At 40.9% G+C, this 21,374-nt stretch overlaps 1 pseudogene; it reads right to left on the bottom strand.

The window, feature by feature from the left end:
- LOC118381303 (serine/threonine-protein kinase 26-like) overlaps positions 1-21,072 on the bottom strand; it is a 26,783-nt pseudogene extending 5,711 nt beyond the window's left edge.
- Positions 21,073-21,374: the final 302 nt, after the last annotated feature.

A 21,374-nucleotide genomic window follows, 5' to 3' on the forward strand; every position in this document is an offset into this window, starting at 1 on the left:
TAGATACTCCATTATATAGACACTCCATTACAGATACTCCATTATATAGACACTCCATTATATAGACACTCCATTATACAGACACTCCATTATATAGACACTCCATTACAGATACTCCATTATATAGACACTCCATCATATAGACACTCCATTACAGATACTCCATTATATAGACACTCCATCATATAGACACTCCATTATATAGACACTCCATCATATAGACACTCCATTACAGATACTCCATTATTTAGACACTCCATTATAGACACTCCATGACAGATACTCCATTATATAGACACTCCATCATATAGACACTCCATTATAGATACTCCATTATATAGACACTCCATTATAGACACTCCATGACAGATACTCCATTATATAGACACTCCATTATATAGACACTCCATTATATAGACACTCCATTACATAGACACTCCATCATATAGACACTCCATTACAGATACTCCATTATATAGACACTCCATTATATAGACACTCCATTATATAGACACTCCATTATATAGATAATCAATTATATAGACACTCCATTATATAGACACTCCATTACAGACACTCCATTATATAGACAATCAATTATATAGACACTCCATTATATAGACACTCCATCATATAGACACTCCATTATAGATACTCCATTATATAGACACTCCATTATAGACACTCCATGACAGATACTCCATTATATAGACACTCCATTATATAGACACTCCATTATATAGACACTCCATTATATAGACACTCCATTACATAGACACTCCATCATATAGACACTCCATTACAGATACTCCATTATATAGACACTCCATTATATAGACACTCCATTACAGACACTCCATTATATAGACACTCCATTATATAGACACTCCATTACAGACACTCCATTATATAGACAATCAATTATATAGACACTCCATTATATAGACACTCCATTATATAGACACTCCATCATATAGACACTCCATTACAGATACTCCATTATATAGACACTCCATTATATAGACACTCCATTACAGACACTCCATTATATAGACACTCCATTATATAGACACTCCATTATATAGACAATCAATTATATAGACACTCCATCATATAGACACTCCATTACAGATACTCCATTATATAGACACTCCATTATAGACACTCCATGACAGATACTCCATTATATAGACACTCCATTATATAGACACTCCATCATATAGACACTCCATTATAGATACTCCATTATATAGACACTCCATTATAGACACTCCATTATATAGACACTCCATTATATAGACAATCAATTATATAGACACTCCATCATATAGACACTCCATTACAGATACTCCATTATATAGACACTCCATTATAGACACTCCATGACAGATACTCCATTATATAGACACTCCATTATATAGACACTCCATTACATAGACACTCCATCATATAGACACTCCATTACAGATACTCCATTATATAGACACTCCATTATATAGACACTCCATTACAGACACTACATTATATAGACACTCCATTATATAGACAATCAATTATATAGACACTCCATTATATAGACACTCCATTACAGACACTCCATTATATAGACAATCAATTATATAGACACTCCATTATATAGACACTCCATCATATAGACACTCCATTATATAGACACTCCATTACATAGACACTCCATCATATAGACACTCCATTACAGATACTCCATTATATAGACACTCCATTATATAGACACTCCATTACAGACACTCCATTATATAGACACTCCATTATATAGACAATCAATTATATAGACACTCCATTATATAGACACTCCATTACAGACACTCCATTATATAGACAATCAATTATATAGACACTCCATTATATAGACACTCCATCATATAGACACTCCATTATAGATACTCCATTATATAGACACTCCATTATAGACACTCCATGACAGATACTCCATTATATAGACACTCCATTATATAGACACTCCATTATATAGACACTCCATTACATAGACACTCCATCATATAGACACTCCATTACAGATACTCCATTATATAGACACTCCATTATATAGACACTCCATTACAGACACTCCATTATATAGACACTCCATTATATAGACACTCCATTACAGACACTCCATTATATAGACAATCAATTATATAGACACTCCATTATATAGACACTCCATTATATAGACACTCCATCATATAGACACTCCATTACAGATACTCCATTATATAGACACTCCATTATATAGACACTCCATTACAGACACTCCATTATATAGACACTCCATTATATAGACAATCAATTATATAGACACTCCATCATATAGACACTCCATTACAGATACTCCATTATATAGACACTCCATTATAGACACTCCATGACAGATACCCCATTATATAGACACTCCATTATATAGACACTCCATCATATAGACACTCCATTATATAGACACTCCATTGTAGACACTCCATTATATAGACACTCCATTATATAGACAATCAATTATATAGACACTCCATCATATAGACACTCCATTACAGATACTCCATTATATAGACACTCCATTATAGACACTCCATGACAGATACTCCATTATATAGACACTCCATTATATAGACACTCCATTATATAGACACTCCATTACATAGACACTCCATCACATAGACACTCCATTACAGATACTCCATTATATAGACACTCCATTATATAGACACTCCATTACAGACACTCCATTATATAGACACTCCATTATATAGACAATCAATTATATAGACACTCCATTATATAGACACTCCATTACAGACACTCCATTATATAGACAATCAATTATATAGACACTCCATTATATAGACACTCCATCATATAGACACTCCATTATAGATACTCCATTATATAGACACTCCATTATAGACACTCCATGACAGATACTCCATTATATAGACACTCCATTATATAGACACTCCATTATATAGACACTCCATTATATAGACACTCCATTACATAGACACTCCATCATATAGACACTCCATTACAGATACTCCATTATATAGACACTCCATTATATAGACACTCCATTACAGACACTCCATTATATAGACACTCCATTACAGACACTCCATTATATAGACAATCAATTATATAGACACTCCATTATATAGACACTCCATTATATAGACACTCCATCATATAGACACTCCATTACAGATACTCCATTATATAGACACTCCATTATATAGACACTCCATTACAGACACTCCATTATATAGACACTCCATTATATAGACACTCCATTATATAGACAATCAATTATATAGACACTCCATCATATAGACACTCCATTACAGATACTCCATTATATAGACACTCCATTATAGACACTCCATGACAGATACTCCATTATATAGACACTCCATTATATAGACACTCCATCATATAGACACTCCATTACAGATACTCCATTATTTAGACACTCCATTATAGACACTCCATGACAGATACTCCATTATATAGATACTCCATCATATAGACACTCCATTATATAGACACTCCATCATATAGACACTCCATTACAGATACTCCATTATTTAGACACTCCATTATAGACACTCCATGACAGATACTCCATTATATAGACACTCCATCATATAGACACTCCATTATAGATACTCCATTATATAGACACTCCATTATAGACACTCCATGACAGATACTCCATTATATAGACACTCCATTATATAGACACTCCATTACATAGACACTCCATCATATAGACACTCCATTACAGATACTCCATTATATAGACACTCCATTATATAGACACTCCATTACAGACACTCCATTATATAGACACTCCATTATATAGACAATCAATTATATAGACACTCCATTATATAGACACTCCATTACAGACACTCCATTATATAGACAATCAATTATATAGACACTCCATTATATAGACACTCCATCATATAGACACTCCATTATAGATACTCCATTATATAGACACTCCATTATAGACACTCCATGACAGATACTCCATTATATAGACACTCCATTATATAGACACTCCATTATATAGACACTCCATTACATAGACACTCCATCATATAGACACTCCATTACAGATACTCCATTATATAGACACTCCATTATATAGACACTCCATTACAGACACTCCATTATATAGACACTCCATTATATAGACACTCCATTACAGACACTCCATTATATAGACAATCAATTATATAGACACTCCATTATATAGACACTCCATCATATAGACACTCCATTACAGATACTCCATTATATAGACACTCCATTATATAGACACTCCATTACAGACACTCCATTATATAGACACTCCATTATATAGACACTCCATTATATAGACAATCAATTATATAGACACTCCATCATATAGACACTCCATTACAGATACTCCATTATATAGACACTCCATTATAGACACTCCATGACAGATACTCCATTATATAGACACTCCATTATATAGACACTCCATCATATAGACACTCCATTATAGATACTCCATTATATAGACACTCCATTATAGACACTCCATTATATAGACACTCCATTATATAGACAATCAATTATATAGACACTCCATCATATAGACACTCCATTACAGATACTCCATTATATAGACACTCCATTATAGACACTCCATGACAGATACTCCATTATATAGACACTCCATTATATAGACACTCCATTATATAGACACTCCATTACATAGACACTCCATCATATAGACACTCCATTACAGATACTCCATTATATAGACACTCCATTATATAGACACTCCATTACAGACACTACATTATATAGACACTCCATTATATAGACAATCAATTATATAGACACTCCATTATATAGACACTCCATTACAGACACTCCATTATATAGACAATCAATTATATAGACACTCCATTATATAGACACTCCATCATATAGACACTCCATTATAGATACTCCATTATAGACACTCCATGACAGATACTCCATTATATAGACACTCCATTATATAGACACTCCATTATATAGACACTCCATTATATAGACACTCCATTACATAGACACTCCATCATATAGACACTCCATTACAGATACTCCATTATATAGACACTCCATTATATAGACACTCCATTACAGACACTCCATTATATAGACACTCCATTATATAGACACTCCATTACAGACACTCCATTATATAGACAATCAATTATATAGACACTCCATTATATAGACACTCCATTATATAGACACTCCATCATATAGACACTCCATTACAGATACTCCATTATATAGACACTCCATTATATAGACACTCCATTACAGACACTCCATTATATAGACACTCCATTATATAGACACTCCATTATATAGACAATCAATTATATAGACACTCCATCATATAGACACTCCATTACAGATACTCCATTATATAGACACTCCATTATAGACACTCCATGACAGATACTCCATTATATAGACACTCCATTATATAGACACTCCATCATATAGACACTCCATTATAGATACTCCATTATATAGACACTCCATTATAGACACTCCATGACAGATACTCCATTATATAGACACTCCATTATATAGACACTCCATTATATAGACACTCCATTACATAGACACTCCATCATATAGACACTCCATTTCAGATACTCCATTATATAGACACTCCCTTACAGACACTCCATTATATAGACACTCCATTATATAGACACTCCATTACAGACACTCCATTATATAGACAATCAATTATATAGACACTCCATTATATAGACACTCCATTATATAGACACTCCATCATATAGACACTCCATTACAGATACTCCATTATATAGACACTCCATTATAGACACTCCATGACAGATACTCCATTATATAGACACTCCATCATATAGACACTCCATTATAGATACTCCATTATATAGACACTCCACTATAGACACTCCATTATATAGACACTCCATTATATAGACACTCCATTACAGATACTCCATTATATAGACACTCCATTATATAGACACTCCATCATATAGACACTCCATTATAGACACTCCATTATAGACACTCCATTATATAGACACTCCATTATATAGACACTCCATTATATAGACACTCCATTATATAGACACTCCATTATATAGACACTCCATTACATAGACACTCCATTATATAGACACTCCATTATATAGACACTCCATTATATAGACACTCCATTATATAGACAATCAATTATATATATATATTATATAGACACTCCATTATATAGACACTCCATTACATAGACACTCCATTATATAGACAATCAATTATATAGACACTCCATTATATAGACACTCCATTATATAGACACTCCATTATATAGACACTCCATTATATAGACAATCAATTATATAGACACTCCGTTATATAGACACTCCATTATATAGACACTCCATTATATAGACACTCCATTATATAGACACTCCATTATATAGACAATCAATTATATAGACACTCCGTCATATAGACACTCCGTCATATAGACACTCCGTTATATAGACACTCCGTTATATAGACACTCCATTATATAGACACACCATTATATAGACACACCATTATATAGACAATCAATTATATAGACAGTCCATTATATAGACACTCCATTATAGACAGTCCATTATATAGACACTCCATTATAGACAATCCATTATAGACACTCAATGATATAGACACTCCATCATATAGACACTCCATTATATAGACACTCCATTATATAGACAATCAATTATATAGACACTCCATTATAGACACTCCATTATAGACACTCCATTATAGATACTCCGTTACAGACACACACAGAGGAGGAAGTCTCCCTGACTGGCATATGAAGTTGAACCACACCACCCTCCTAGACAGTCAACCACACCACCCTCCTAGACAGTCAACCACACCACCCTCCTAGACAGTCAACCACCCCACCCTCCCAGACAGTCAACCACACCACCCTCCTAGACAGTCAACCACCCCTCCCTCCTAGACAGTCAACCACACCACCCTCCCAGACAGTCAACCACCCCTCCCTCCTAGACAGTCAACCACCCCTCCCTCCTAGACAGTCAACCACCCCACCCTCCTAGACAGTCAACCACCCCACCCTCCTAGACAGTCAACCACCCCACCCTCCTAGACAGTCAACCACCTCACCCTCCCAGACAGTCAACCACCTCACCCTCCCAGACAGTCAACCACCCCACCCTCCCAGACAGTCAACCACCCCACCCTCCCAGACCCTCCCAGACAGTCAACCACACCACCCTCCCAGACAGTCAACCACCCCACCCTCCCAGACAGTCAACCACACCACCCTCCTAGACAGTCAACCACCCCACCCTCCCACCAACCACCCCACCCTCCCAGACAGTCAACCACCCCACCCTCCCAGACAGTCAACCACCCCACCCTCCCAGACAGTCAACCACACCACCCTCCCAGACAGTCAACCACACCACCCTCCCAGACAGTCAACCACCCCACCCTCCCAGACAGTCAACCACCCCACCCTCCCAGACAGTCAACCACCCCACCCTCCCAGACAGTCAACCACACCACCCTCCCAGACAGTCAACCACCCCACCCTCCCAGACAGTCAACCACCCCACCCTCCCAGACAGTCAACCACCCCACCCTCCCAGACAGTCAACCACCCCACCCTCCCAGACAGTCAACCACCCCACCCTCCCAGACAGTCAACCACACCACCCTCCCAGACAGTCAACCACACCCTCCCAGACAGTCAACCACACCACCCTCCTAGACAGTCAACCACCCCACCCTCCCAGACAGTCAACCACACCACCCTCCTAGACAGTCAACCACCCCACCCTCCCAGACAGTCAACCACCCCACCCTCCCAGACAGTCAACCACACCACCCTCCTAGACAGTCAACCACCCCACCCTCCCAGACAGTCAACCACCCCACCCTCCCAGACAGTCAACCACCCTTCCCGACACGAAAGCAACCTAATACACCATGAACGGTGTGCCTACAAATGTCTCTCTCTACCTTGTGATCATAAGAAGACTGTTGTATGACTTCAGGTGCCATCCAGAACGGTGTGCCTACAAATGTCTCTCTACCTTGTGATCATAAGAAGACTGTTGTATGACTTCAGGTGCCATCCAGAACGGTGTGCCTACAAATGTCTCTCTCTTCATCTGGGTGTCGGTCAGCTGTCCAGCCACTCCAAAGTCTGCTAGCTTCACCTCCCCCTGCTCAGAGAGGAGGATGTTGGCAGCTTCAGAGAGGGGAGAGGAGAGAGAGGGGGGAGAGGAGAGAGGGGGGAGAGAGGAGAGAGAGAGGGGAGAGAGGAGAGAGAGGGGAGAGGAGAGAGAGGGGAGGGGAGAGAGAGGGGAGAGGAGAGAGAGGGGAGAGGAGAGAGAGGGGAGAGGAGAGAGAGAGGGGAGAGGGAGAGAGGGGAGGGGGGAGGGGGAGAGAGAGGGGGAGAGAGGAAAGAGAGGGGAGAGAGGAGAGAGAGAGAGAGAGAGAGGGGGAAGAGGAGAGAGGGGAGAGAGAGAGAGGGGAGAGGGAGAGAGAGAGAGAGGAGAGGAGAGAGAGGGGGAGAGGAGAGAGAGGGGAGAGGAGAGAGGGGGAGAGAGGAGAGAGGAGAGAGAGAGGGGAGAGAGGAGAGAGAGGGGAGAGGGAGAGAGAGGGAGGAGAGAGAGGGGGGAGGAGAGAGAGGGGGAGAGGAGAGAGGGGAGAGGGGAGAGGAGAGGGGGAGAGAGGAGGAGGGAGAGAGAGAGGGGAGAGGAGAGAGAGAGGGGAGAGGAGAGAGAGGGGAGAGGAGAGAGGGGGAGAGAGGAGAGAGGGGGAGAGGAGGGGAGAGAGAGAGAGGGAGAGAGGGAGAGAGGGGGAGAGGAGAGGAGAGGAGAGGAGGAGAGGAGAAGAGAGGAGAGGAGAGGAGAGGAGAGGAGAGGAGAGGAGAGGAGAGGAGAGGGGAGACATTTCACTTTTGTAGTGTGAGTAATAGTGAACATAAATATAAAACCATTTCTAATATTTTACTTTTTTTTTCTTTTTTTTTTACTTTTAATTTTATTTTACTGAGTTACAGTTCATATAATGAAAATCATTCAATGAATTAAATTGTTCCCTAATCTGTGGATTTCACATGACTGGGAATACTGATAAACATCTGTTGATCACAGATACATTTAAAAATAAAAAGTAGGGGTGTGGATCAGAACACCAGTCAGTATCTGGTGTGGATCAGAACACCAGTCAGTATCTGGTGTGGATCAGAACACCAGTCAGTATCTGGTGTGGATCAGAACACCAGTCAGTATCTGGTGTGGATCAGAACACCAGTCAGTATCTGGTGTGGATCAGAACACCAGTCAGTATCTGGTGTGGATCAGAACACCAGTCAGTATCTGGTGTGGATCAGAACACCAGTCAGTATCTGGTGTGGATCAGAAAACCAGTCAGTATCTGGTGTGGATCAGAACACCAGTCAGTATCTGGTGTGGATCAGAAAACCAGTCAGTATCTGGTGTGGATCAGAACACCAGTCAGTATCTGGTGTGATCAGAAACGCAGTCAGTATCTGGTGTGGATCAGAACACCAGTCAGTATCTGGTGTGGATCAGAACACCAGTCAGTATCTGGTGTGGATCAAAAAACCAGTCAGTATCTGGTGTGGATCAGAACACCAGTCAGTATCTACTGGTTAACTACTGGTTTACTATGCTACTGGTTAACTACTGGTTTACTATGCTACTGGTTAACGACTGGTTAACTACTGGTTTACTGTGCTAATGGTTAACTACTGTGCTACTGGTTAACTACTGGTTTACTGTGCTACTGGTTAACTACTGGTTTACTATGCTACTGGTGAACTACTGGTTTACTATGCTACTGGTTAACTACTGGTTTACTATGCTACTGGTTAACTACTGGTTTACTATGCTACTGGTTTACTATGCTACTGGTTAACTACTGGTTTACCATGCTACTGGTTAACTACTGGTTTACTATGCTACAGGTTAACTACTGGTTTACTATGCTACTGGTTTACTATGCTACTGGTTAACTACTGGTTTACTATGCTACTGGTTAACTACTGGTTTACTATGCTACTGGTTTACTATGCTACTGGTTAACTACTGGTTTACTATGCTACTGGTTAACTACTGGTTTACTATGCTACTGGTTTACTATGCTACTGGTTAACTACTGGTTTACCATGCTACTGGTTAACTACTGGTTTACTATGCTACAGGTTAACTACTGGTTTACTATGCTACTGGTTAACTACTGGTTTACTATGATACTGGTTAACTACTGGTTTACTGTGCTACTGGTTAACTACTGGTTTACTATGCTACTGGTTAACTACTGGTTTACCATGCTACTGGTTAACTACTGGTTTACTATGCTACAGGTTAACTACTGGTTTACTATGCTACTGGTTAACTACTGGTTTACTATGATACTGGTGAACTACTGGTTTACTATGCTACTGGTTAACTACTGGTTTACTATGATACTGGTTAACTACTGGTTTACTGTGCTACTGGTTAACTACTGGTTTACTGTGCTACTGGTTAACTACTGGTTAACTACTGGTTAACTACTGGTTTACTATGCTACTGGTTAACTACTGGGTTACTATGCTACTGGTTAACTACTGGTTAACTATGGGTTTACTATGCTCCTGGTTAACTACTGGTTAACTACTGGTTTACTATGCTACTGGTTAACTACTGATTTACTATGATACTGGTTAACTACTGGTTTACTGTGCTACTGGTTAACTACTGGTTTACTGTGCTACTGGTTAACTACTGGTTAACTACTGGTTTACTATGCTACTGGTTAACTACTGGGTTACTATGCTACTGGTTAACTACCGGGTTACTATGCTACTGGTTAACTACTGGTTAACTATGGGTTTACTATGCTACTGGTTAACTACTGGGTTACTATGCTACTGGTTAACTACTGGTTAACTATGGGTTTACTATACTCCTGGTTAACTACTGGTTAACCACTGGTTAACTATGGGTTTACTATGCTCCTGGTTAACTACTGGTTTACTGTGTTACAGGTTAACTACTGGTTTACTGTGCTACGGGTTAACTACTGGTTTACTGTGCTATGGGTTAACTACTGGTTAACTACTAGTTTACTGTGCTCCTGGTTAACTACTGGTTTACGGTGCTACTGGTTAACCACTGGTTTACTGTGCTACTGGTTAACTACTGGTTAACTACCTCCACACACAGTGTTAAACACACACCCCTGGCAACACCACATGTAAGGAACTGTCTGTGCCCGAAGAGCAACACTCCTCATACCTTTAATATCTCTGTGAATCTTCTTCTCCGAGTGAAGATAGTCCAGACCCTTCAGAATCTCCCTCAGCATGGTGGCAATCTGGCACTCATCAAACGGACCTGCACGCAACTGAACACACACACATCTCACACACACACACACTTTCATAAAATGAACCATCACACATACACACACTTACCAGGTCTAGAGCTGAGCCCCCTCCTAGATACTCCATGATGATCCATAGTTTACTGCCCTAAGAGACAGACAGAGAGTTGTAGCTGCAGTGTGTGTGTGTGTGTGTGTGTGTGTGTGTGTGTGTGTGTGTGTGTGTGTGTGTGTGTGTGTGTGTGTGTGTGTGTGTGTGTGTGTGTGTGTGTGTTCCTATCCTCACCTTTAGGTATGACCCATAGTACTTGGTGACATAGGGACTGTCACATTGACTCAGTACGGTGATCTCTTGTTGTATATCTTCAATATCATCTTCGGCCTCTTCCAGATCTATAGTCTTAAAGAAGCAAAATATTTCAGACATAAAAAAATCTATCAATCAAATGAGAAATGCCTGTCTAATGCCTTAGTACTGTAATGTAGTACAATAATGCCTTAGTACTGTAATGTAGTACTATAATGTCTTAGTACTGTAATGTAGTACTGTAATGCATTAGTACTGTAATGTAGTACTATAATGCCTTAGTACTGTAATGTAGTACTATAATGCATTAGTACTGTAATGTAGTACTATAATGTCTTAGTACTGCTTCTTACCTTAATGGCTACTACGCTCTGGGTGCGATTATCGATGCCTTTGAAGACCTCACCAAACGATCCTTTACCGATTCGCTCCAACTTGGTGAAAAGTTCCTCGGGGTCTACCTGGGAACTCTGGGGGATGGGGGAGAGGGAGGAGCAGGGAGCCGGAGAGGTAAATGAAAGGGGGGAGGGAGTGGTCTTATCATCTCTCTCTAACCTATCAGACTGTAGTGGTGTTATCATCTCTAACCCATCAGACTGTAGTGGTGTTATCATCTCTCTCTAACCCATCAGACTGTAGTGGTGTTATCATCTCTAACCCATCAGACTGTAGTGGTGTTATCATCTCTAACCCATCAGACTGTAGTGGTGTTATCATCTCTCTCTAACCCATCAGACTGTAGTGGTGTTATCATCTCTCTCTAACCCATCAGACTGTAGTGGTGTTATCATCTCTCTCTAATCCATCAGACTGTAGTGGTGTTATCATCTCTAACCCATCAGACTGTAGTGGTGTTATCATCTCTCTCTAACCCATCAGACTGTAGTGGTGTTATCATCTCTAACCCATCAGACTGTAGTGGTGTTATCATCTCTAACCTATCAGACTGTAGTGGTGTTATCATCTCTAACCCATCAGACTGTAGTGGTGTTATCATCTCTAACCCATCAGACTGTAGTGGTGTTATCATCTCTAACCCATCAGACTGTAGTGGTGTTATCATCTCTCTAACCCATCAGACTGTAGTGGTGTTATCATCTCTAACCCATCAGACTGTAGTGGTGTTATCATCTCTAACCCATCAGACTGTAGTGGTGTTATCATCTCTAACCCATCAGACTGTAGTGGTGTTATCATCTCTCTCTAACCCATCAGACTGTAGTGGTGTTATCATCTCTCTCTAACCCATCAGACTGTAGTGGTATCATCTCTCTCTAACCTATCAGACTGTAGTGGTGTTATCATCTCTAACCCATCAGACTGTAGTGGTGTTATCATCTCTAACCTATCAGACTGTAGTGGTGTTATCATCTCTAACCCATCAGACTGTAGTGGTGTTATCATCTCTCTCTAATCCATCAGACTGTAGTGGTGTTATCATCTCTAACCCATCAGACTGTAGTGGTGTTATCATCTCTCTCTAATCCATCAGACTGTAGTGGTGTTATCATCTCTCTCTAACCCATCAGACTGTAGTGGTGTTATCATCTCTAACCTATCAGACTGTAGTGGTGTTATCATCTCTAACCCATCAGACTGTAGTGGTGTTATCATCTCTAACCCATCAGACTGTAGTGGTGTTATCATCTCTCTCTAACCCATCAGACTGTAGTGGTGTTATCATCTCTCTCTAATCCATCAGACTGTAGTGGTGTTATCATCTCTCTCTAATCCATCAGACTGTAGTGGTGTTATCATCTCTCTCTAATCCATCAGACTGTAGTGGTGTTATCATCTCTAACCCATCAGACTGTAGTGGTGTTATCATCTCTCTCTAACCCATCAGACTGTAGTGGTGTTATCATCTCTCTCTAATCCATCAGACTGTAGTGGTGTTATCATCTCTCTCTAATCCATCAGACTGTAGTGGTGTTATCATCTCTAACCCATCAGACTGTAGTGGTGTTATCATCTCTAACCCATCAGACTGTAGTGGTGTTATCATCTCTCTCTAACCCATCAGACTGTAGTGGTGTTATCATCTCTCTCTAATCCATCAGACTGTAGTGGTGTTATCATCTCTAACCCATCAGACTGTAGTGGTGTTATCATCTCTCTCTAACCCATCAGACTGTAGTGGTGTTATCATCTCTCTCTAACCCATCAGACTGTAGTGGTGTTATCATCTCTAACCCATCAGACTGTAGTGGTGTTATCATCTCTAACCCATCAGACTGTAGTGGTGTTATCATCTCTCTCTAATCCATCAGACTGTAGTGGTGTTATCATCTCTAACCCATCAGACTGTAGTGGTGTTATCATCTCTAACCCATCAGACTGTAGTGGTGTTATCATCTCTAACCCATCAGACTGTAGTGGTGTTATCATCTCTAACCCATCAGACTGTAGTGGTGTTATCATCTCTCTCTAACCCATCAGACTGTAGTGGTGTTATCATCTCTCTCTAATCCATCAGACTGTAGTGGTGTTATCATCTCTAACCCATCAGACTGTAGTGGTGTTATCATCTCTCTCTAACCCATCAGACTGTAGTGGTGTTATCATCTCTAACCCATCAGACTGTAGTGGTGTTATCATCTCTCTAATCCATCAGACTGTAGTGGTGTTATCATCTCTCTCTAACCCATCAGACTGTAGTGGTGTTATCATCTCTAACCTATCAGACTGTAGTGGTGTTATCATCTCTCTCTAACCCATCAGACTGTAGTGGTGTTATCATCTCTCTCTAATCCATCAGACTGTAGTGGTGTTATCATCTCTCTCTAACCCATCAGACTGTAGTGGTGTTATCATCTCTAACCCATCAGACTGTAGTGGTGTTATCATCTCTCTCTAACCCATCAGACTGTAGTGGTGTTATCATCTCTAACCCATCAGACTGTAGTGGTGTTATCATCTCTCTCTAACCCATCAGACTGTAGTGGTGTTATCATCTCTAACCCATCAGACTGTAGTGGTGTTATCATCTCTAACCCATCAGACTGTAGTGGTGTTATCATCTCTAACCCATCAGACTGTAGTGGTGTTATCATCTCTAATCCATCAGACTGTAGTGGTGTTATCATCTCTAACCCTTCAGACTGTAGTGGTGTTATCAACTCTCTCTAACCCATCAGACTGTAGTGATGTTATCATCTCTCTCTCTCTCTAACCCATCAGACTGTAGTGGTGTTATCATCTCTCTCTCTCTAATCCATCAGACTGTAGTGGTGTTATCATCTCTAATCCATCAGACTGTAGTGGTGTTATCATCTCTCTCTAACCTATCAGACTGTAGTGGTGTTATCATATCTAACCTATCAGACTGTAGTGGTGTTATCATCTCTAACCCATCAGACTGTAGTGGTGTTATCATCTCTCTCTAACCCATCAGACTGTAGTGGTGTTATCATCTCTCTCTAATCCATCAGACTGTAGTGGTGTTATCAACTCTCTCTAACCCATCAGACTGTCGTGGTGTTATCATCTCTAACCCATCAGACTGTAGTGGTGTTATCATCTCTAACCTATCAGACTGTAGTGGTGTTATCATCTCTAACCCATCAGACTGTAGTGGTGTTATCATCTCTAACCCATCAGACTGTAGTGGTGTTATCATCTCTCTCTAATCCATCAGACTGTAGTGGTGTTATCATCTCTAACCTATCAGACTGTAGTGGTGTTATCATCTCTAACCCATCAGACTGTAGTGGTGTTATCATCTCTAACCCATCAGACTGTAGTGGTGTTATCATCTCTAACCTATCAGACTGTAGTGGTGTTATCAACTCTCTCTAACCCATCAGACTGTAGTGGTGTTATCATCTCTAACCCATCAGACTGTAGTGGTGTTATCATCTCTCTCTAACCCATCAGACTGTAGTGGTGTTATCATCTCTAACCCATCAGACTGTAGTGGTGTTATCATCTCTCTCTAACCCATCAGACTGTAGTGGTGTTATCATCTCTCTCTAACCCATCAGACTGTAGTGGTGTTATCATCTCTCTCTAACCCATCAGACTGTAGTGGTGTTATCATCTCTAACCTATCAGACTGTAGTGGTGTTATCATCTCTCTCTAACCCATCAGACTGTAGTGGTGTTATCATCTCTAACCTTTCAGACTGTAGTGGTGTTATCATCTCTAACCCATCAGACTGTAGTGGTGTTATCATCTCTAACCCATCAGACTGTAGTGGTGTTATCATCTCTAACCCATCAGACTGTAGTGGTGTTATCATCTCTCTCTAATCCATCAGACTGTAGTGGTGTTATCATCTCTCTCTAATCCATCAGACCTATGTAGTGGTGTTATCATCTCTCTCTAACCCATAATTTATCTTACAAATTAGTTGTTTAAATTAACTGCTTAACTATTTATCTGTATGTAACTATTTATCTGGCGCAGGTCCTAATCCAGGCACTTGTCATCTCCCGTCTGGATTACTGCAACTCGCTGTTGGCTGGGCTCCCTGCCTGTGCCATTAAACCCCTACAACTCATCCAGAACGCCGCAGCCCGTCTGGTGTTCAACCTTCCCAAGTTCTCTCACGTCACCCCGCTCCTCCGCTCTCTCCACTGGCTTCCAGTTGAAGCCCGCATCCGCTAAAAGACCATGGTGCTTGCCTACGGAGCTGTGAGGGGAACGGCACCTCAGTACCTCCAGGCTCTGATCAGGCCCTACACCCAAACAAGGGCACTGCGTTCATCCACCTCTGGCCTGCTCGCCTCCCTACCACTGAGGAAGTACAGTTCCCGCTCAGCCCAGTCAAAACTGTTCGCTGCTCTGGCCCCCCAATGGTGGAACAAACTCCCTCACGATGCCAGGACAGCGGAGTCAATCACCACCTTCCGGAGACACCTGAAACCCCACCTCTTTAAGGAATACCTAGGATAGGATAAGTAATCCTTCTCACCCCCCCCCCCCCTTTAAGATTTAAATGCACTATTGTAAAGTGACTGTTCCACTGGATGTCTGCCATAAGGTGAATGCACCAATTTGTAAGTCGCTCTGGATAAGAGCGTCTGCTGAATGACTTAAATGTAATGTTAAATGAAAGTTCCCTCGGCGCTCACAACATGCAACTTCTGACAAAAGTTCCTCTACTTCTATTGGAGGTGAAAGTTATGAATCAGACACCTTATCGATAGCAACAGCTCATAGTCCTCCTGGAATCAGAAGTTTTTTGGACTCAATGGAGGAACGTAGTCAGAGAAATGCTGACTAATGTCTTGTTCGAGCTGCAACTGGTTCACCTTTGATGCTCACAGGCAATGTGTGTGAGAGATATCTCTCTCTGTCTCTGTCTCTGTCTATCTCTCTCTCTCTCTCTCTCTCTCTCTCTCTCTCTCTCTCTCTCTCTCTCTCTCTCTCTCTCTCTCTCTCTCTCTCTCTCTCTCTCTCTCTCTCTCTCTCTCTCTCTCTCTCTCTCTCTCTCTCTCTCTCTCTGTCTCTTTCTGTCTCTTTCTGTCTCTCTCTCTCTCTCTCTCTCTCTCTCTCTCTCTCTCTCTCTCACACACACACTCACTCACAAATATTGACCAAGTTCTCAACAGCAGTGTGAATCACCCTTTAACCCATACAGTCATAAAAACAAGGTGTTATATTGTATGAGGAAGTTATTGGAGATATTTCCTGGAATATAGCCTGTATTTTCTGCTCTTTGGAGGTGAACATGTCTGGTTCCCACTGAAATGGAGTCCTCATTCATATTGTTCCAAATCTAGAGAATTTTGTCTTTATGACATCACACAAATCTGTATTTAGGACTGTGATGTCACAAAGGGCTCTGACTATGACATCATAAAAGCTGTTGAACTTTCCCTCGACCTGCCCATTAATAAGTTATTTGGAGTTTATAGGGAAATGTGATTGGTAGCTCTTATGTCACAATGGCTAATTTGCATAGCAGACTTCCGTTCTCCTCCATTGGCTACAGCAGGTGTATAAAAGAGGCTGGTTATTTTTAACCTTGGTCAGACCACTACAGGTGCTGAGCTGAACACAGCTCCTGCTGGAAGCTGCAGTCCATAATTCAATGTTCGTAATGTTTTTGATACTTTACGTTTTGAAGCTATAAAGTCTTTCTTTACAATAGCGTTGTTTATAAACAGTGGACTAAAACAAGGTTATATTCTGGGTTTCTGAGTTAAACTACGTTTGTTTAGAGATAGAGAGAGAGAGAGAGAGAGAGAGAGAGAGAGAGAGAGAGAGAGAGAGAGAGAGAGAGAGAGAGAGAGAGAGAGAGAGAGAGAGAGAGAGAGAGAGAGAGAGAGAGAGAGAGAGAGAGAGAGAGAGAGAGAGAGAGAGAGAGAGAGAGAGAGAGAGAGAGGGACAGAAAGAGACAGAGAGAGAGACAGAGAGAGAGAGAGACAGAAAGAGACAGAGAGAGAGAGAGAGAGAGAGACAGAGAGAGAGAGAGAGAGAGAGAGAGAGAGAGAGAGAGAGAGAGAGAGAGAGAGAGAGAGAGAGAGAGAGAGAGACAGAGAGACAGAGAGAGAAAAACAGAGCAAAAACTAGAATGCTATTTGGCCCTAAACAGAGAGTACACAGCGGCAGAATACCTGACCACTGTGACTGACCCAAAATTAAGGAAAGCTTTGACTATGTACAGACTCAGTGAGCATAGCCTTGCTATTGAGAAAGGCCGCCGTAGGCAGACATGGCTCTCAAGAGAAGACAGGCTATGTGCTCACTGCCCACAAAATGAGGTGGAAACTGAGCTGCACTTCCTAACCTCCTGCCCAATGTATGACCATATTAGAGATACATATTTCCCCCAGATTACACAGATCCACAAAGAATTCGAAAACAAACCCAATTTTGATAAACTCCCATATCTACTGGGTGAAATTCCACAGTGTTCCATCACAGCAGCAAGATTTGTGACCTGTTGCCACGAGAAAAGGGCAACCAGTGAAGAACAAACACCATTGTAAATACAACCCATATTTATGCTTATTCATTTTATCTTGTGTCCTTTAACTATTTGTACATTATATATATATAATATGACATTTGTAATGTCTTTACTGTTTTGAAACTTCTGTATGTGTAATGTTTACTGTTAATTTTTGTTGTTTTTCACTTTATATATTCACTTTGTATGTTGTCTACCTCACTTGCTTTGGCAATGTTAACACATGTTTCCCATGGTAATAAAGCCCCTTGAATTGAATTGAATTGAATTGAGAGAGAGAGAGAGAGAGAGAGAGAGACAGAGGGAGGAGATTGAATTTCATCCCTCTCTCTGTCTAACATAAATCAATCACAAATTCCTACCATAAATGTTACATCCCTTGTGAACAGAATCCATCTGAACGACCAGCTCAGCGTCAGCTCATCTACAGACGGAAGGTCCAGCACTGTGTCTCTACCAAATGCTACACGATTCCCTAGTGCACTACTTCTAAAAAGTGGTGCACTATGTAGGGAATAGGGTGCCATTTTGGTAGATACAGATGGACAGTTGCTTTTAATCCCAGAGCACACTGACCCTTAGACCCTAGTTTAGGGTCACCCAGCTGGAGGAAGGAGGAAACACACAGACGCACACACACACACACACACACACACACACACACACACACACACACACACACACACACACACACACACACACACACACACACACACACACACACACACACACACACACACACACACACACTTCCCCTGATACATCCATCCAGTACATGGTATTTGTTTTCAATAAATAATTCCATCTGCTCCAGAAGCACAAAAGTGAACGTTGAGAGTTCTATGATGGTGACGTCATAATGGTACATATAATAGACGTTTAAACAATACGGGAACGAAAAGGTGCGTTAAACGTGGTGACATAATGCGCCTGTGGAAACACAACCCTCTCTTACCATCTGTATCGTCAGTCAAACAACGGCATAGATAGAACATTAAATGCGAGCCAAAACATGCGCGGCCCTAATACTGTACATCACACTATCAGTTAGAAAAAGATCATCGCGGCGGCAGGTAGCCTAGTGGTTAGCGCATTGGACTTGTAGCTCGAAAGGTTGCGAGATCGAACCCCTGAGCTGACAAGGTAAAAAATATATATATATGTCTTTCTGCCCCTGAACAGTTAACCCACTGATCCTCGGCCCTAAATAGTAATTTGTTCTTAACTGACTTAAATAAATAAACATTTGCAGGCAGCTGGACAATCAACTTGTAATTTATATTGGCTACTCAAAAAGCTGTTTCCTTAGTCTAGTGCTGGCGATGTCCTCGTACACCTGTGTCTAGTCTACTGCGCTTCTTACTACAAAAGCCCTACAACAGTTCACAAATCGACACACACATAATATATAACACACACACATATCATAGGGTCAGAGTAAAATCGAACACAAACGGAGAAAAAGGTTTGTTCTTACCTGCATTCCTGGCACCTGCACCTCCATTCTCCCGTGTTCCTACCTCGACTAAACCAACTGTCGTTTCAGTCTCAGTCGTCCTCCTCCTCTCCCTTGTAGAGCTCTGAAATCAAACATTAACACGGAACCAAGGTTAAAAACACACGCAGCAGAATGTCCTTCACAACAGGCGTGTTTGTACGTCGTCACCCATTCATGTCACGTTATACTTTCTCTACTCACCCAACACAGCCCTTCGCGCCCAAAGTAAACTACAAAAAAAAACTAAACGAAAGTTCCCACTTGTATTGTCTTACTCGACTATCCACGTGGGGAGGGAAAGGTTTTGACTCGTGAAACCGTGAATCCTGCTCCGTGTTGGTTCCAGACAAATCAGTGTGGTTGTGAATACCAGCGTTATGACTCGCGGTCAGTTAGTTTATCGCACGGAGGATCCGCATGTTTCTGAACGCTCTGCTGCAGTTATCACTCTAAAGATTCACTTCAATGGAAGTATTTTGCACTCAGACTAGGACCCTTTTGATCACTTTTTCTCTCTCTTGTTATCAACTGTAACAACATTATTATTACCAACATTTATGGGTACTATTTCAAACTTGAAAACGATCAGTTACTTGAATCTTTACTTACGCTTTACTTATAGTAGGTCGGGGATTTTAATATTTCTCCGAATACTTTAATTGATAGATGGCCTCCGGAACAGTCCACTTCTATGAATATTAGTTTGGCCTCCGGAAGAGTCCACTTCTATGAATATTAGTTTGGCCTCCGGAACAGTCCACTTCTATGAATATTAGTTTGGCCTCCGGAACAGTCCACTTCTATGAATGCAAGTTTGAGGTAGTTTATGGAAAGGTTTGATATTCTAGATATTTGGAGAGTAAAGTTTCCTAATGACGAGTCTTTCACTTGGAGTAATAAGACCCACTGCAGACAATCACCAAAGATCTGTGGTTGGTGTCTAAATGTTTTGATAAACAGACTATTTCTGTTAACATCCTGGTCACTCCCCTTACTGGTCATATAGCTATTTATACTGACATTACACTGTTTATCTCTGATAATGGTCCTTACTGACCATAGAGCTATTTATACTGACATTACACTGTTTATCTCTGATAATGGTCCTGGCAGAGCATCCTACTGGAAGCTTAATAGCTCTATATTAAAA

The sequence above is a fragment of the Oncorhynchus keta genome, chromosome 35 (assembly GCF_023373465.1).
Source record: "Oncorhynchus keta strain PuntledgeMale-10-30-2019 chromosome 35, Oket_V2, whole genome shotgun sequence".
Lineage (NCBI taxonomy): Eukaryota > Metazoa > Chordata > Actinopteri > Salmoniformes > Salmonidae > Oncorhynchus > Oncorhynchus keta.